General features: G+C 41.7%; 1 pseudogene; it reads left to right on the top strand.

Annotated features, from left to right (window-relative positions):
- The first annotated feature begins 2,371 nt into the window (after positions 1 to 2,371).
- Positions 2,372 to 16,398, top strand: LOC133993633 (alpha-1A adrenergic receptor-like; annotated as a pseudogene).
- Positions 16,399 to 18,662: the final 2,264 nt, after the last annotated feature.

Below are 18,662 nucleotides of genomic sequence, written 5' to 3' on the forward strand. Positions count from 1 at the left end.
GATCGATCAATACAATTTAGAGAATATTTACACTTTATCTATCATATAAATCACATTGTGACAGTCATTTCATGAGAAGAGGTAAAAAATATTTTATTACAACTTTATTGGCGACCGTGTATTTAGAGATTTGTTGACGTCTGTGTTTCTAAGGTGCCAGAAACTCGTCATTTAAGCCTCATTTTGGAGGATTGTATAGTTTAAAGGGAATATTAACATTTTGTATGAACATTACAGAACTGTGGCACCAACCAACCAGTGACTGCATGGCAGAAAAGTGTCAGCTGGAGACAAGACAGAAGCCAAAACTTAGATTTTTGGCAAAGAGATGCAATGTCAACATCAGAGGGGCGAGTGGAGGGAAAGAAGTGTCACGGAGGAGACATCCAGGAGGAAACTCTATCTACCTGAGGCAGCTGAGAAGGAGCGAGCCAAGTCTGCCAACCAGCTCTCACAAAGAGGCTTTCTCTAACCGAAACAGACATCCAGAAGCCAACATGTGATCACGCCAAAGCAAACGGAACAACTGACGTTTTCTGAGGTGAAGAGATTCGCCTCGTTCAGTTAGTTCAAACATTTCATGAAGAGAAGCTGAAGCCTGAAGCCTGAAGCCTGAAGCGTGACGTTGTTGAAAAGTGGTTTAAACAGGACAGGGATCTCATCCGTGACCTGAGGATATAAACAACAGTTCTTCTCCATGTGGGACGAGCCTGCAGACGGCAGACCTGTTGAGACGACTGCTGACACCGTCAGAGAGAGTAGAACTGGGTTAAATGTCAAAGGACAAACATCTGAGAGGAGCCGGCTGCTCAGTCAGTGCCGAGGTTTCAGATAACGTCCTGATGACCCAGACCTCATAAACTCCTCCATGGTGTTTAGAAAACAGACTTCCTCCAAACAATGAAAAGGCACAACGTACACGTAATGAGATATCTGCCGCATACGACACGCAGGTTACAACCAGCTGACTGAGAACTCTTTAAGATCTTTAAGTGCAGCTAGTATGAAGAAGGACACGATGGACCAGCAGGACTAAAGCTGCGAAGTCTGACTTCTTCTAACTTCAGACATTAACATCGGATCCCTGATGAGGTCTAACAGAAACCACCTGAACCACGATCCTGGTCAACAACCGGACGAACCATCAGATGAAGACATCGGTCCAGAGCTTCACCCTGAAACACTGAATCTGGTGATCGGAGCGTTGAGCAGCCGATAAACCTCCGAGGTCGACAGTCACACAGTCCGAATGACCGAGATCATCTCAATAATTACATATTATCTTAATATTTAAAGTCCCATTTAACCAGCTGTCCCTTTTTATTTACCAGCTGTCCCTTTTTATTTACCAGCTGTCCCTTTTTATTTTACCAGCTGTCCCTTTTTATTTACCAGCTGTCCCTTTTAATTATACCAGCTGTCCCATTTTATTTACCAGCTGTCCCTTTTTATTTACCAGCTGTCCTATTTTTTTTATCAGCTGAATTTTAGTTGGTTTTCTTTGTAATCTTCCAGAAACTGTCCCATTTTACCTTCTTACGCTGTAATACTGTAACTACATGAAGCTTTTTATAACTTCTTTAACTGAAGCAAATTCACTTAGAACATATATTGTGAGTATTTTTAGCTTGTAGTAGAACATGTGCCTAGTTGTCAGAGTCCCAGATGTTTCAACATGGGATTTCAGTAGAAACGTGTAAAGAATTCAGAGGAAGCAGAAACAAAGAGTCAGACTAAAGACTGCTGATGTGGGCCAACCTGCTGCGGTCACTGCGTATTTAACTGTCCTCGTGCCAATAAAGCACATTTAAATTAAGAGAGAGAGAGAGAGAGAGAGAGAGAGAGAGAGAGAGAGAGAGAGAGAGAGTGAGAGAGAGGGGAGGAGGGTTGAGGGGTTTTTGGGGGGGAGTCACCGTGAGAGAAACATGCAGCAGTTGGTTTCTTTTTTTTCTTCACTCGGAACTTTCCCACATTAAACACTTGGACCATAAAAGGACACAGAGATCCGTGACCCGCTACTGAATCAGCAGTGTGACCCGAGGAGGAGCATCTCCGGCCGGCGGGAGGCTGGCGGACCGACCGGAGACCCTCTCCACCTGCTCCACGCGCACACCGAGCCCGACACGAGCGCTCCTCTCCACCATGGAGCCTCGCGGGAACACGACGGGGACCAGTTTGGCTTCTGTGCGGATTTACCCAAATACACGATTTACTTATTAAGAAGGAGCCGCTGAGCTGCTGCTGTTAATGAGAAGGATCTTAATAAGAAATAAAAAGCTTTAAATTAATTATAAAACCTGTGAAATGAAGCTTTAAACTGACCTTTTGTCAGGTTTTCACTTGTTAAATAAACTGGGTATTTACCCTCACCATGAGTCTGTGGAGTAACGGCTCCTCCTCGGATCTCTACCCCGGGATGGAGCCTCCTCTGTCGGGCTCCAACTCTTCCTCCAACCGGACGGAGCCCCGCGCGCCCACCGGAGCCCCGCTGGACCTGAGCCGGGCCGTGCCGGTGGGAATGGTGCTGGCCTCCTTCATCATGTTCGCCATCGTGGGTGAACATCTTGGTCATCCTGTCGGTGGTTTGTAACCGACACCTGCGGATCCCAACCAACTACTTCATCATTAACTTGGCCATCGCGGGACCTGCTGCTGGGAACCACCGTGCTGCCGGTGTCCGCCACGCTGGAGGTCAGTGGGGGGGGGTGGGGGGGGGGGGGGGGGGGGGGGGGGGGGGATCAGTTATTGATCTGTAATTAGACTAAAGTGGAGATTTTCATGTTTTCACAAAGAGGAAAACATCTCCACCTTTCTAATATTTTTCTCTCTTTCTTCTTTTTTAATCAGATTTTTTAATGTTTCCATGTTTTTACTATTATTTGGTTTTATTTGTATTTTTCAAATTGTTTGATTTTATGTTTCTTTTCCCAATTCTTGTTAAATTCCTGTTGAATGTTTGTCTTATGTAAAGCACACTGAGTTGCCATTGGGTAATATATAAATAAGCAGTGGAGATTTTAGACCCTTTTATGGCTCAAACAACCGTAAAAATAAATAAATAAATAATTATTGCTTTTTTTTCTAAAAAATGATTGTAAACAACTTTAATAATTCAGCAGCCTGTTTGTTAGAGAGACAAACTCCTATGCTGCAGGTTCAAATGGTTTTATTTTAACAGGTTTAATGTACTTTGTCATTAATAGATAATCTTTCCCTCAGAGTTCATTAACTATCTCAGGCTCCTCTCTTATTCTGAACCATTATTATTATTATTAAACACTATAGACCACTCTACTATGTATTAATGTGTCTTGTTGTAATTTCAGCAGGAGGTTTGAACACTTGCAGGTTATTGTGTGTTATATTCTCATTATGAGCTGAGCCTCTAAAGGTCTGAAACTAGAATCAAACCTGCTTTAAATGACAGAAAATCATCAACAATTTTAATAATCAAGTTTTAGTCAATTTAACAAAGAAAAAAGTGAAATATTTCTGTTATTTAAAGTGAACATTGTGGTGTTAGTACTGGCAGTGAGACCCGGACGCTTTAATCCACTTTGGACTTTTAATAGACTCAATAATTAATAAATTAATACAAACATAATAATTACAGATGAACTGATAGCAGTTTGATAATCACTTTGGTTTTGAGTCATTTTTTAAAGCTCTGATTCAGTTTCTTATTTGTGAATATTTTGAAGACGTCATCAACATTTTTCACCATTTTCTGACATTTGATCATCACATGAACGGCTGCAACTGGTTTAGTTGAAAAAATGTGGATTAAAAAAGAATCAAATCAATTATAGAGATATTTGTGTCTTAATTTAAGGGTTTTATTTGTAGAGTTATGAAGCAGATTACAGTGTGACTCATGAGCAGGCTGGTTCGGTCTGGACTCGTCTCTGTTTGAAGGACTCGAGGCAGATTTTACCCAAAATATCTGAAGAATGTGAAGTTTCTGCTCCTCACTGCCTCTGAGCTGCTGCTGCTAATACAATACATACAATACATACAATACACTATAATACACAATAATACACTATAATACACTATAATACACTATAATACACAATAATACAATACATACAATACAATATAATACACAATAATACACTATAATACACTATAATACACTATAATACACTATAATACACAATAATACAATACATACAATACAATATAATACACAATAATACACTATAATACACTATAATACACTATAATACACAATAATACAATACATACAATACAATATAATACACAATAATACACTATAATACACTATAATACACTATAATACACTATAATACACAATAATACAATACATACAATACAATATAATACACAATAATACACTATAATACACTATAATACACTATAATACACTATAATACACTATAATACACAATAATACAATACATACAATACAATATAATACACAATAATACACTATAATACACTATAATACACTATAATACACAATAATACAATACATACAATACACTATAATACAATACATACAATACACTACAATACATACAATACACTATAATACAATACACTACAATACACTATAATACAATACATACAATACACTATAATACACTATAATACACTATAATACAATACACTATAATACACTATAATACACAATACATACAATACACTATAATACACTATAATACACTATAATACAATACACTATAATACACTATAATACAATACATACAATACACTATAATACAATACACTATAATACACTATAATACACTATAATACACTATAATACACAATACACTACACTATAATACAATACAATACAATACAATATAGTACAATTTGTACTATATTGTTGTATTGTACAATACAGTGCAATACAATACTGATAGAAGTAATGGGTATTCTCACTTTCATGCTCTGTGTGGTTTCAAGAGACACAAAGAGGGGGAAGTCAGGAATGTGCAGTGTCTGTGTGACTCTGATCTGATGGCAGAAAAGCCGACTTAAGTCTCTCATAAGACCAAAATCTGTCTTATGTTACTTTTACGTAGTTCTTGTCACTTCGTGTTGCTCCATGGAATGTTAACGGACCTTCGTTTGTCCAAGAGAGACGATGTCAGTCTCTATATCAAAGGTGACTCTGACCAGATGAGATCTGAGCCGCACTGATGCTGATGATGATGCTGCTGATGATGATGATGATGATGATGATGATGCTGATGATGATGATGATGATGATGATGATGATAATGCTGATGATGATGATGATGATGATGATGATGATGATGATGATGATGATGATGATGGTGATGATGATGCTGATAACCACAACAAACATCAATAAACATCAGCAAATAACTTCAGACAACAACTAACAGCTTTAAACCAGAAACTCTGCTTCTGTCGACTCTCAGCTGAACCGAAGACTCTGAGCTGGTTCCAGACAAAGAACATCATGTTGTTAGAGTCACCTGACTTCAGTCCAGCTGAACATCAGTGTTTAGAGTTATAACCGGTCAGCTGATCGACCAATCAGAGCTCAGTTCTCCTGCTGCTCATGTGGGAATGTTGAGTCTGTTTAGATTAATTATAGAGTTCAGTCTGAGCTGCTCTGTTATGATCTGCTGCTTTATTAATACAGATTGATGTGTGTCTTGTTTTATTCCACTTTATTAAACATAACTTTATTTATGTTTTGATTTCTTTACATGTTAAAACCAAAGTCTGGTTCAAATTTAACATGAATATCCTCAATGGAAATATATTAACTGGTTGTTGACACTAAATGTTCATAGCTCAGAGATAAAGAAGAGGATGAATTCATAAATCAGTTAAACTAGTTTTAAAAGCAGCATCAGGTTTGTTAAAATGTACATTTAGTATTTTTGTTGGTTTATATCATTTGAAATGACATTTGCACCATTTTTTACCAAAAGTAAGACTGAATGCTCCTGAAAATGTCAAATGGTGTAACCACAAAAGAATGATACATATTACATATTTTATCACCTACAGTGTATTTAAGTGGACTTATACTAATAATGACTTCATTTAAAACATGTAAATGGTTCCTGATCTCCATGGTAACCAGAGTAAATGTAATATTTAGAACAATTGTATTCCATTACCTTTATTTAATATAAAGTTATAATGTAAGATCATGCCAAACTAGTTGATATGGTGTTTTATTGACAATTTACTGTTTTTAAGCAAGTTGAATTATTTGGTACAAAGTTTTTATGGTTACACCACTTAGACATTTTTACCATAATCCTCTAATATATTCTCTCAAAATGGATTAAAAGCAGAAATTTGATGCTGAGTCCACATAAAAAAGAATGTGTGAAGTTATTCATACGTTTATTTTCACATTTTAACCCTTTAAATTCAAACTAAACCACATGGACACTAAACATCACTTCCTGTCCCCTCAGGTCCTGGATTACTGGGTTTTTGGGAGGATCTTCTGTGACATCTGGGCAGCGGTGGACGTGTTGTGCTGCACAGCGTCCATCATGTCTCTGTGTGTTATCTCCATCGACCGCTACATCGGCGTCCGCTACCCGCTGCAGTACCCGATGATCGTCACTGAGAGGCGGGCGCTGCTCGCCATGCTGGGCGTCTGGATCCTCGCCATCGTCATCTCCATCGGCCCGCTGTTGGGCTGGAAGCAGCCACCCTCACAGGTACAGTCTCAGCTCTCCATCAATTCCCACATCAACACTCTCATGCATCCACTCCAATAGATATGTGGGAGACATTTTGAACCATTTAAGTTGTAGTACCTGGTGTCAAACCTCCAAAGAGCCATCTGAATATAATTTTTAGCTCCGTTATCAATATTGTGTCATGCATTTAAAATGGCGTATAGAGGAGATGCAATTAGCTCAGAAATATCTGTTGAATCCTTTTCATTCTCAGAGAAAACAGCATGTTATAGGGGAGAACAGGTTGGTAGTCACACTTTTTACTTTCCTATTAATTCTACATAAACCATATACTGAAAAATTCACTCTTCATTGGTAATGAAAGCCTAAAGCATCAGGTAGGAATAGAGAAGTCTGACTCTCCTTCAGCTGATTCTGTTCTAAAGATATGGACCGTCTAATATGTGACATCATCCCCATCGTGAGGTTGGTAGTAAGACACCATGGAGGTTGGTAGTAAGACATCATGGAGGTTGGTAGTAAGACACCATGGAGGTTGGTAGTAAGACACCATGGAGGTTGGTAGTAAGACACCATGGAGGTTGGTAGTAAGTCACCATGGAGGTTGGTAGTAAGACACCATGGAGGTTAGTAGTAAGACACCATGGAGGTTGGTAGTAAGACACCATGGAGGTTGGTAGTAAGACACCATGGAGGTTGGTAGTAAGACACCATGGAGGTTAGTAGTAAGACACCATGGAGGTTGGTAGTAAGTCACCATGTAGGTTGGTAGTAAGACACCATGGAGGTTGGTAGTAAGACACCATGGAGGTTAGTAGTAAGACACCATAGAGGTTGGTAGTAAGACACCATGGAGGTTGGTAGTAAGTCACCATGGAGGTTGGTAGTAAGACACCATGGAGGTTGGTAGTAAGACACCATAGAGGTTGGTAGTAAGACATCATGGAGGTTGGTAGTAAGACACCATGGAGGTTGGTAGTAAGACACCATGGAGGTTGGTAGTAAGACACCATGGAGGTTGGTAGTAAGACACCATAGAGGTTGGTAGTAAGACATCATGGAGGTTGGTAGTAAGACACCATGGAGGTTGGTAGTAAGACACCATGTAGGTTGGTAGTAAGACACCATGGAGGTTGGTAGTAAGACACCATGGAGGTTAGTAGTAAGACACCATGGAGGTTGGTAGTAAGTCACCATGTAGGTTGGTAGTAAGACACCATGGAGGTTGGTAGTAAGACACCATGGAGGTTAGTAGTAAGACACCATAGAGGTTGGTAGTAAGACACCATGGAGGTTGGTAGTAAGTCACCATGGAGGTTGGTAGTAAGACACCATGGAGGTTGGTAGTAAGACACCATAGAGGTTGGTAGTAAGACATCATGGAGGTTGGTAGTAAGACACCATGGAGGTTGGTAGTAAGACACCATGGAGGTTGGTAGTAAGACACCATGGAGGTTGGTAGTAAGACACCATAGAGGTTGGTAGTAAGACATCATGGAGGTTGGTAGTAAGACACCATGGAGGTTGGTAGTAAGTCACCATGGAGGTTGGTAGTAAGACACCATGGAGGTTGGTAGTAAGACACCATAGAGGTTGGTAGTAAGACACCATGGAGGTTGGTAGTAAGACACCATAGAGGTTGGTAGTAAGTCAGCATGGAGGTTGGTAGTAAGACACCATGGAGGTTGGTAGTAAGTCACCATGTAGGTTGGTAGTAAGACACCATGGAAGTTGGTAGTAAGTCACCATGGAGGTTGGTTGTCTCTGTGTTATTATAATGGAGAACATTATTAAAAATGTAGACAATCTTAAAAAAATATTCAAATGTTTAGTTTGATTGAAATACAACCTAACACATCTCCTGTACCAAGAGAACATAAACAGGAAAAATAATTTCCATAAGTGAATTTTTTGTCCTTATATAATAATATTATACAGTTTAACATCTGACTGCTCTGAGCTTCACATCTGGAGGAGTCTGACCCTTGTTTGTCTTCCTGATAAAGTTCCTGCTCATTTTACATCTTAGAAGAAAGAAAGAATCAGATATATCCCACTATATATGTATATTATATATTATATGTATATACCAACATGTGATAACCAACCCCAAAGAGAATCACTCTCTCTTCATACTTTTTAATGGTAATTATGTTTTATTAGAGAAACACTAAAGAGTTGATATTTTCATTTTCACATGAAAACTAAACACTAAATGTCCTCTCACCTCAATGTAAAGCAGTTAACTAATCTCTGAACTAACATCTCACCTAAACTCTGAAACTTTCAGTAGCAACACTTATTAACAGCAGCGCCCTCTAGAGGCCGAGATCTGATGAATATGATAACCAACCCCTCTCTCCCAGACTGATGCCTCATGCAAACAATTCAATAATAATTTGGTAAATATCAAATCACAGTTTCCTCTCCTTTGATCACATGACTGTCTCTGCAGGATGATACAGAGTGTCTCATCACCCAGGAGCCGTTCTACGCTCTCTTCTCGTCCCTCGGCTCCTTCTACATCCCTCTGGCCGTCATCCTCGCCATGTACTGCCGCGTCTACATCGTGGCCAAACGCACCACCAAGAACCTGGAGGCCGGCATGATGAAGGAGCGCCAGGAGGACTCCAACGAGCTCACGCTGAGGATCCACTGCAGGAACCAGCAGATCCACGAGCTGTGCTCCTCCAGGGCCGGGGGCGGCTCGGCGGGCCGCAGCACGCTCACCGTCAAACTGCTCAAGTTCTCCCGAGAGAAGAAAGCTGCCAAGACGCTGGGAGTGGTGGTGGGCATGTTCATCCTCTGCTGGCTGCCCTTCTTCCTGGCTCTGCCCATCAGTACGTATCTATAACATCTACTACATTGGGGGGTTTAGTGTCCATGTGGTTTAGTCTAATTTAAACGGGTTAATACTCTTAATATATATATATATATATATAATATAATAATAATAATAATACTTTTAAATGCATTTAATCGAGCTCCTTCTCGGCTTTATGGAGCTTTCCTCCATAAAGCCAAGAACGTTTTGTTTATACAGACCGTCAAAACTTCTTCTAATGTAACTTTTATATAACAGTCAGTGTGTTCCTCTGCTCAGTAATTCACTCGTCTCACCTGTTACACATTAATTCAACAGCAGCAGTATCACATCTGGTTCTGTTCTGCGTCAGCACATTTATCATATAAACATCAGGCCGGCTCGTCTCTGCTTTCTCTGAACTAACCAAACATCAGATAACATCAGACCTGCTTCACATTCACAGAAACACTGCAGAGAAATCTGAGCCTGACACACAGTCTGCCACAAATAATCCGACAGATACATCACCGCCTGTCAGCCTCTCTGTTCGCTCCGTTCGCTCGTGTTCAGCCGGATAAATCCTTAAAAAATGACTGGAAACTTTTTCCTTCGTTATCTTCGATATTTGGCCTGAAACACAAAGCTTCAGGTCCGACACCAGCAGCCAATCAGCAGCAAGAAGACTTCCAGGACAGTTTTCTCAGAGCAGGAAGGTAAACACGCTGGTTATTTCTTTATTTTCTGTGATAGATTTCCCACATCGTGTTCGGTGGAGCGATGCCAGACCCCCCTTATCCCCCCCCCCCCTCCAGACAGATTACTGCTGAGCTGCTCGGATCAGACGAGCTGGACAGGAAGTAAATACTGAGAGGACTCTGTCTCTGAGGCCTGAGCTCCTATAAAGGACCCGAGATGCCAAATAAAGAGAGAAGACACACTGACAGAGGTCTGATTATGATAATGATGATGATGATTAAATACAACTGGGAACAAAATTATTGTAAATTAACAACAGAACTTTGAGGAGGACAAACAAGGGTCTGAACTCCTGACCCTATCTGTAAGGCTGAGCCCAGACACTCTCTGCTTGGATCCAGCATCTCATTGTTTGGGTCACTACCCAAAGCTGGTGAGCATAGGTGAGGGTTGGGACGTAGACTGACTGCTACACTGAGAGCTTCACCTTCAGGCTCAGCTCTTTCTCCACCAGGACGGTCATCACTGCTGATGCTGCACCCATCCACCTGCATCCCTGCTGATGCTGCACCCATCCACCTGCATCACTGCTGATGCTGCAGCCATCCACCTGCATCCCTGCTGATGCTGCACCCATCCACCTGCATCACTGCTGATGCTGCACCCATCCACATGCATCACTGCTGATGCTGCACCCATCCACCTGCATCACTGCTGATGCTGCACCCATCCACCTGCATCACTGCTGATACTGCACCCATCCACCTGCATCACCGCTGAGTGATGACACCACTACAAAGTGGATCATGGACCTTTGTCCTTAGGTGTTCTGGTAGCAGGTCCACTTCTGACCCTCCTGATGCTGGATCATGGTGTTTGTTATGATCCATGGCTAGCACACAAGTCCAATAACAATACACCACTCAGGTGGGGCCGTTCCTCCCAATCGCCCCCCTCCAGGTTTCTCCATCGTTGCCCACGTGGATGTTGAAGTCCCCCAGCAGAACTATGGACTCAGCGGGCCGCTGCCCCTCCAGGGCCCAGAGAGTCCAAGAAGGCCGGGTACTCTGAGCTGCTGTTCACTGCAGACACACAGACACCAGTCAGAGTCTTCCTCCCAAAAACACCAAGTCACAAGGAGGCAACCCTCTCGTTCTGCAGGGAGAACTCTTGCTGCGTTCAGCCGGAGACTCTGAGTATCTCCACAACCCAGAACCCATAACCCCCCCACACCCGCCCGGCTCCTCTCACCCTGCTGACTCCAAAGAAGACAAGAATCCAGCTCCTCTCCAGGAGTTTGGTTCCAGAGCCGCTGCTGTGTGTAGAGGTCAGCCCAAATATATCTAGTTGGCCCCGCTCCACCTCCCGGCCACCAGACACTAACCGGTGAGCTCCCCTCCCAGGTCTGGCTCTCCTGGGCGAGGTTCTCACGTCCCTCACTCATCTCTTCATTGTTCTCAGTCTGGACCCTCATCTGGGATCAGTGTGCCTTGAGAGACCCTCCCTGGGGCTGTTGCCCCCGACAACACAGCTCCCAGGCTCCCAGGGACACGTAAACCCCTCGACCAGGAAAAATGTTCTGATCAATTAGTCCGAACTTAGTTGAAGTTTAGGAACTTAATTCAGGAACTAAACTCAGAGTTAAAGGTCGGTTCTTCCCTCCGGCTGCAGCTGACCTGCTGACTTCCTCATAACAGAACAAAGTTTAATATGAGCACAAAAATCCCTAAAATCCCTGAAATCCCTTAATGTTCAAAGAAACAGACGAGAGATGTAACAAGGCAGACAGAGGAGGAGCCAAAAGAGGAGGAGCTGAGAGGAGCTGAGAGGAGCTGTGAGGAGGTTTGAGGAGCTGTGAGGAGCTGAGAGGAGCTGAGAGGAGCTGTGTGGAGGTGTGAGGAGCTGTGAGGAGCTGAGAGGAGCTGAGAGGAGCTGAGAGGAGCTGTGGAGGTGTGAGGAGCTGTGAGGAGGTGTGAGGAGCTGTGAGGAGGTTTGAGGAGCTGTGAGGAGCTGAGAGGAGCTGAGAGGAGCTGAGAGGAGCTGTGTGGAGGTGTGAGGAGCTGTGAGGAGGTGTGAGGAGCTGTGGGGAGGTGTGAGGAGCTGTGAGGAGTAAATTATTGATGACGTGTTGCAGTAATGTATATTAACGTCTTTATGGAGCTCTGAGGATGAACCCTCTCTTTATGTTTAGGTCTCCTCAGGTCCTCCTCCTGCTGACTCTCCTGCTGACTCTCCTGTCCTCCTCCTGCTGACTCTCCTGTCCTCCTCCTGCTGACTCTCCTGTGCTCCTCCTGCTGACTCTCCTGCTGACTCTGCAGTTTCAGTCTCAATGATGCAGCATTTACTTTCTGCTGAGTCATGATCTGCACTGCGTCCTCATAAATCAGCTGGAACCTCCTCTGCAGGAGGACAGGAGGAGGAGGACAGGAGGAGGAGGACAGGAGGAGGAGGACAGGAAGACAGGAGGAGGACAGGAGGAGGAGGACAGGAAGACAGGAGGAGGACAGGAGGACATGAGGAGGACAGGAGGAGGACAGGAGGAGGAGGACATCATGGTTGTGATGATTTCTGTCAGATGTATTTTTATTAGTGCAGAACTGATGAGATTCAGCAAATGTAAATATACATTATATAATATATATAATATAATATCTGTATTATTTATTATTAACATCAGCTGATCATATTTACAGATGAGTCTACTTTCATATAAAATATAAACTCTATTAAATAATGTCAGTGTTCAGAAGAGAGACAGAAGCTGTTTTATGATGAATTTTGTTAAAAGCAAAGTTATAAACTCCTAAACTTTACATTTCTGACTTTTCACTGATGGAAGTTATTGATCACTGGTCATTGATCTGTAGTCGATAATAATCCACAAATAGACAAAATGATTCTTCATCTGACAGTTTAACAGCAGCTCTGAGATCAGCTGATCACAGTGATGAACGTCTGAGCCCAAAAACATCAAACTCAGACTAAAATATCTTCTTCCTGACTGGACGAGAATCTCCAAACATGGACATCCGTGTTTTTACATCGTAGGCAGTGATGCATCATGGGCATCAGGTGTCGCACGTGTTTCCCTTTAACCCTTCATAGGTCTGCTCAGCAGTTTGGTAGAGGTCTCTTTGTGTCAAAAACTAAATCTATTGAACCCATTTAACTTTTAGGTCAATCTTTAGCACTTGTATGAGGTATGTAATGCACAGACACACCATCAGGTTGTGTTATGGTTGCTATAGATACAGGTTGTTCAATGGTTGCTATAGATACAGGTTGTGTTATGGTTGCTATAGATACAGGTTGTGCTATGGTTGCTATAGATACAGGTTGTGTTATGGTTGCTATAGATACAGGTTGTGCTATGGTTGCTATAGATACAGGTTGTGCTTTAGTGTATAAAGGAAGAAAAACACAAATCACTGCTGACATCAGAGATCCTGCTGGAGACATTTTTGAAGTTGACTTTAATTTTTTCATCTTGTACATGAACAGAGCCCTAACCCTAACCTGAACCAATGAGGTGTGAATGAGTCTGTAGAGGCTGTAAAACATCACATTTAGGCTCAATGAGGAAATAAATCCCTGTTTATGTTGTCATGGCCTCAAAGAGGAAAAGCAAAGTGAGCAAAGGGTTAACACCAGTCAGAGAGCAGTCAGTGTGCAGCAAAGCCTTACAAGTCCATGTTCAGGGAGGAATAATCCACCTGATCACAGTTATCTCAGGAACATCAAAACCTGATCCTGCAGAGTCCTCCTGATCCTGCTGGGTTAGGGTTAACCCTCCCGAACCTGCTGGGTTAGGGTTAACCCTCCCGATCCTGCTGGGTTAGGGTTAACCCTCCCGATCCTGCTGGGTTAGGGTTAACCCTCCTGAATCCTCCGACATGCTGCAGATCACCTGCCTCGCCTTTGACTCCACAAACAGAGAAGTCTGTCAGTATTTTTAAACCTTTCTTTGTTTTTCTCACAGACACTAATTATAATTAAACCTCGTTAACCTTATGGGCTTCATGTGGGATCTGACTGGGTTTCCGGTGTTTGCCCACATGGGGTCAGAATGGAGCTTAAATGGGCCCATTTAGCCCACATGGACCTGCTGGCTGGGATGTAACGGACAAACAGAGGACTGACATTAACAGTGATATTGACAACAATAAAAACAATCAAATAAAAACAACAACAGTGAAACTAAAAAGTAAAACACATTTTTTTAAAAAGCTGTAAAGCTTCATGTAGTGACAGCAGGGCAACAAGGCACATTATATATTTAGGTATATTTAGGAAGTATAAAGTTATTAATTATTATTATTATTAGTCTTTATTTATTCAGGAAACCTCTTTATATTCAGATCTGATTCACATAACTGTTACTGAAGAATAAAAAGCAGAACCAGCGGTAGTTCTCCAGCAGCAGGTGAGTGCTGCCCCTTGGTGGTGAAAAGCAGGACCTGCAGCTGCTCAGGTCCAATGGTGTGGTTGTTTTTTTTACTCTTTTAGAACCAAATTCACCTGATTGCTCTCAAAATATGAATCTAAATGAATGCTTATGTTCTGATTTTTATTTTTTATAAATAAATAAAATTAAATTGAACTGGTTTGATGTTTGGAGGCAGTTTATTTTCTGATGTTTCTGGGTCCTGGTTAAAGATTTCTTCTCAGTCTGCTGTCTGTCTCTGAGATGTTCACCACGCTGCTGCTTAATTTGGAGAACTGCAACCATTGTTCTCAATGGGGGAGGGAGTTGACGCTATGGGAGGAGTGAATCAGAGTAACCAGAATCTAATAAACACATGAATTGTTTTGTTCCTGACCAACATAACCTGAATGACTTTGGACAGATCTGTGCGTGTTCTGCACAACAAGAACAAAGCTGCACTAACATGGACAATCTGCACTCAACAATAAATCCATCTCTGCTGGTAGGAGGCATTCAACTGAATCCAGGTCCAGGCCTGACAGATAGTCTCGCTAATGAAGCATCGATCAACCCCGACATCAACAGACAGGGCGGAGCTGCTGGAGATGATTGTACCGGGTGTCGGATCAACAGGCGCAGCTGTGATGGCCGACTGGATCACCTGCCATCGACCTGACGGATCATTTTAGAGACGACTGCTCCCGGCTCACTGACCCGATTACACCACAACGCAGCGTGGAGGGAACCCAAGCTCCAAACTAGTTTTTGTGGTAAAGGCAGTTTGCCTTGACACCGCAAGCTACCAAAGAAAACCAATGTAAAAATACTTTACCCTTTGTAGGTCACAACAAGAAGGTCCTTGTCCTGTTTCACGTCATGACAGCATAAAACATGGATTTAGTTGTTCTCATTGAGCCTAAATGTGATGTTTTACAGATTCCGTTCATTTATTAACATTAACTAAAGTATTAATGATTGTGTGTGTGTGTGTGTGTGTGTGTGTGTGTGTGTGTGTGTGTGTGTGTGTGTGTGTGTGTGTGTGTGTGTGTGTGTGTCCTCAGGCTCCTTTAACAGCAGTCTTCGTCCTCCTGAAACTTTCTTTAAAGTCATTTTCTGGCTCGGATATTTCAACAGCTGCCTGAACCCGATCATCTACCCCTGCTACAGCCGCGAGTTCAAACAGGTAACGGATCACCAATACACCGATCAATACACCGATCAATACACCGGTCAATACATCCGACCAATACACCGATCAATACCACACATCAATCTAGTAGTATAATCTGTGATTATCTGAGTCTGATCAGTTACAACAGCAGAATACAGGCTGAGGCGTTAAATATCAGCTGCAGAATTCTGACTTAAAATCAATGAAGCTGATCAGTTATTGATCAGTAATTGATATGTTGTGTGTCATCAGTAGATTATTGATCAGTTATTGATCAGCTCTTTGTCCTCAGGCCTTTATTCGGATCCTTCGCTGTCGTTGGAAGAAGAAACGTCAGGGCTGGCAGGCGTACTATAACTACCGGAGCCAGCAGGGGTCAAACAACTCGTCCTTCCTGAACGGCAGCCAGCAGACGCTGTCGTCCATCAGCCCGAGCCCTCGCTGCGTTGCCTCCAGGCTCCGCCCCCCGCCGTGCTCCTCCGACGCCGGTCGCCACCTCCTCCCCGGGTCGGCCGGGCGGGGGCGGCTCAGCCCGGTGTCCCCGCTCGCTAAGGATGCTGGGACGGCGTTGGGGGGGGGCACGGGTGGGGGGGCGCTGAGGAATGGACGTGAGGACGCCGGCGTCTAAACTATGACTGCAGCGAGGACTGAACCTGTAGCCTCGCCGCCAGCAGGGGGCAGCACGCTCCCCTGTGGGGGGGGGGGGGGGGGGGGGGGCAACCGATGACATCATGAAAGGCTGCTCAGGTGTGATGTCATCGTCTGTCATGTGGTTATGATGTCATTGTTTGTCAGGTGGTTATGATGTCACCGTCTGTCAGGTGGTTATGATGTCATCTTCTGTCAGGTGGTTATGATGTCACCGTCTGTCAGGTGGTTATGATGTCATCTTCTGTCAGGTGGTTATGATGTCACCGTCTGTCAGGTGGTTATGATGTCATCTTCTGTCAGGTGGTTATGATGTCACCGTCTGTCAGGTGGTTATGATGTCACCGTCTGTCAGGTGGTTATGATGTCACCGTCACTGTTCCCGCCTTAAAGACACAGCCACCGGCCGGCTCAGGTGGAACCAGTATTGATCATATCAGTGTTGCTGATGAGGAGAAACATTTCTTTTGTGATATTTCTTCATCTTCATCATGTTTGTGCAATAGATTAAACAAAGGTTTAGACTAAAATAAGATTTTAAAGTTCTTCAGAAAATAAAACGGCAAATCTAAAAGTAAACTTATTAAAGTAAATTTATTATCCTAAAAGTTAAAGGCCCTCACACGCTGCGCTGTGATTGGCTGGAGGCGACACACCTGCTGAACAATGCTAAATAATCAATAAGTGACGATTTACAGATTTTTAGGAAAATGGTGCACAGTAAACTTTAATTTAAAAACACTGTTTAATGACATACTATATATTTAAAACTCTCCTGGAATACATTTACTACAATTAAAAAAAATTAAACAATTGAGTTAAAAAAGGAAAATATTCAAACAATTTACTAGAAAACTGAAACATTATACAAAGTTTGATGTTAAATTATCTTAAAATGTTTTTTTCCACCAAAATGCTTTAAAGAAAAAACCTCAAATTCAAATAAATTAAAATAAGTAAAAAATATGAATTCATGAGAAAACTAGACTGTAAAAAGTATAAAGAGTAAACCAGATTATATAAGAGTTAAATATAAAGAGAGTTTCTACATTTATTTATTCATTGTTGTTATTTTTACTTAATATTCAAACAGAAAACTATAAAATTGACTGATTTGACGCATCGTTAAAATTAATGATAAACATTATTTTATGATACATTAATTTATTTCTGTATTTCGGTGTTAAAAGCTGCTCGTTACCGTGACGATCTTCTCTCAGACTGACAGAAGCAGCACCTGGTGGCCGTCAGAGGAACTGCAGCTGCTGGCAGGTGTGAACAGATTTGTTTTTTGGGGTTTTTTTTATATTTAATGTTTAAATTTATTCACACAGAAACATAAATATTGTGTAACGGTGTGTGTTTTCCTGTTCTGGTGGATTTATCGTACCGTATTATATCGATGACGCCTCATTAGCTGGAAACAGGACGCGTTAGCTCTTTGGCTGGAGCTATGCTAACAGCTAGGCTAACAGTTTCCCCCTGCTTCCAGTCTTTGTGCTAAGCTAGGCTAGGCTAGGCTAACCACTGATGACAAGAGACTCTGCGAGATTATCACTAAATATCAGTGTTCCTTTTTTAATAATGAAATAAATGAGTTTGAAGTGTTGTAATTACTGAATGATAATTTAAGTAAATTAATTAAAAAACATTCACAACTTGTGTTTTTTGTCCATATTTGTGAATATTTACAGTCTCATGACACACGATACGTTTCTTTGTTGACATGAAGAAAAAATGTAGAATATTTATCAGTTTCCTGTTTACTAAAAAAATGACGGTTGTGTATATTTCAGATGTTCTGATGTGACACAGGTGGAAATAATAACATGAAATCTGTTTTTAGCTTCTTCAGTTTCAGAGTCCTCGTAAATCACCAAACCGTCACAGTTTCATGGTTTACAGGGACGTTTGATGCTCAATGAGGTTTTATTGTGTTCATGAGGTTTAGTTTAAATTTAAAAGTGTTAAAATGTGAAAATAAACTTATGAATAACTTGTACACATTCTTTTTTTGTGGACCCAGCATCAAATTTCTGCTTTTATCCATTTTGAGAGAATATATTAGAGGATTATGGCAAAAATGTCTAAGTGGTGTAACCATAAAAACTTTACTTGTTTTAAATGTCGTCATTATTAGTATAAGTCCACTTAAATACACTGTAGGTGATAAAATATTTAATATTTATCATTCTTTTGTGGTTACACCATTTGATATTTTCAGGAGCATTCAGTCTTACTTTT

The sequence above is a fragment of the Scomber scombrus genome, chromosome 14, assembly GCF_963691925.1.
Source record: "Scomber scombrus chromosome 14, fScoSco1.1, whole genome shotgun sequence".
NCBI lineage: Eukaryota > Metazoa > Chordata > Actinopteri > Scombriformes > Scombridae > Scomber > Scomber scombrus.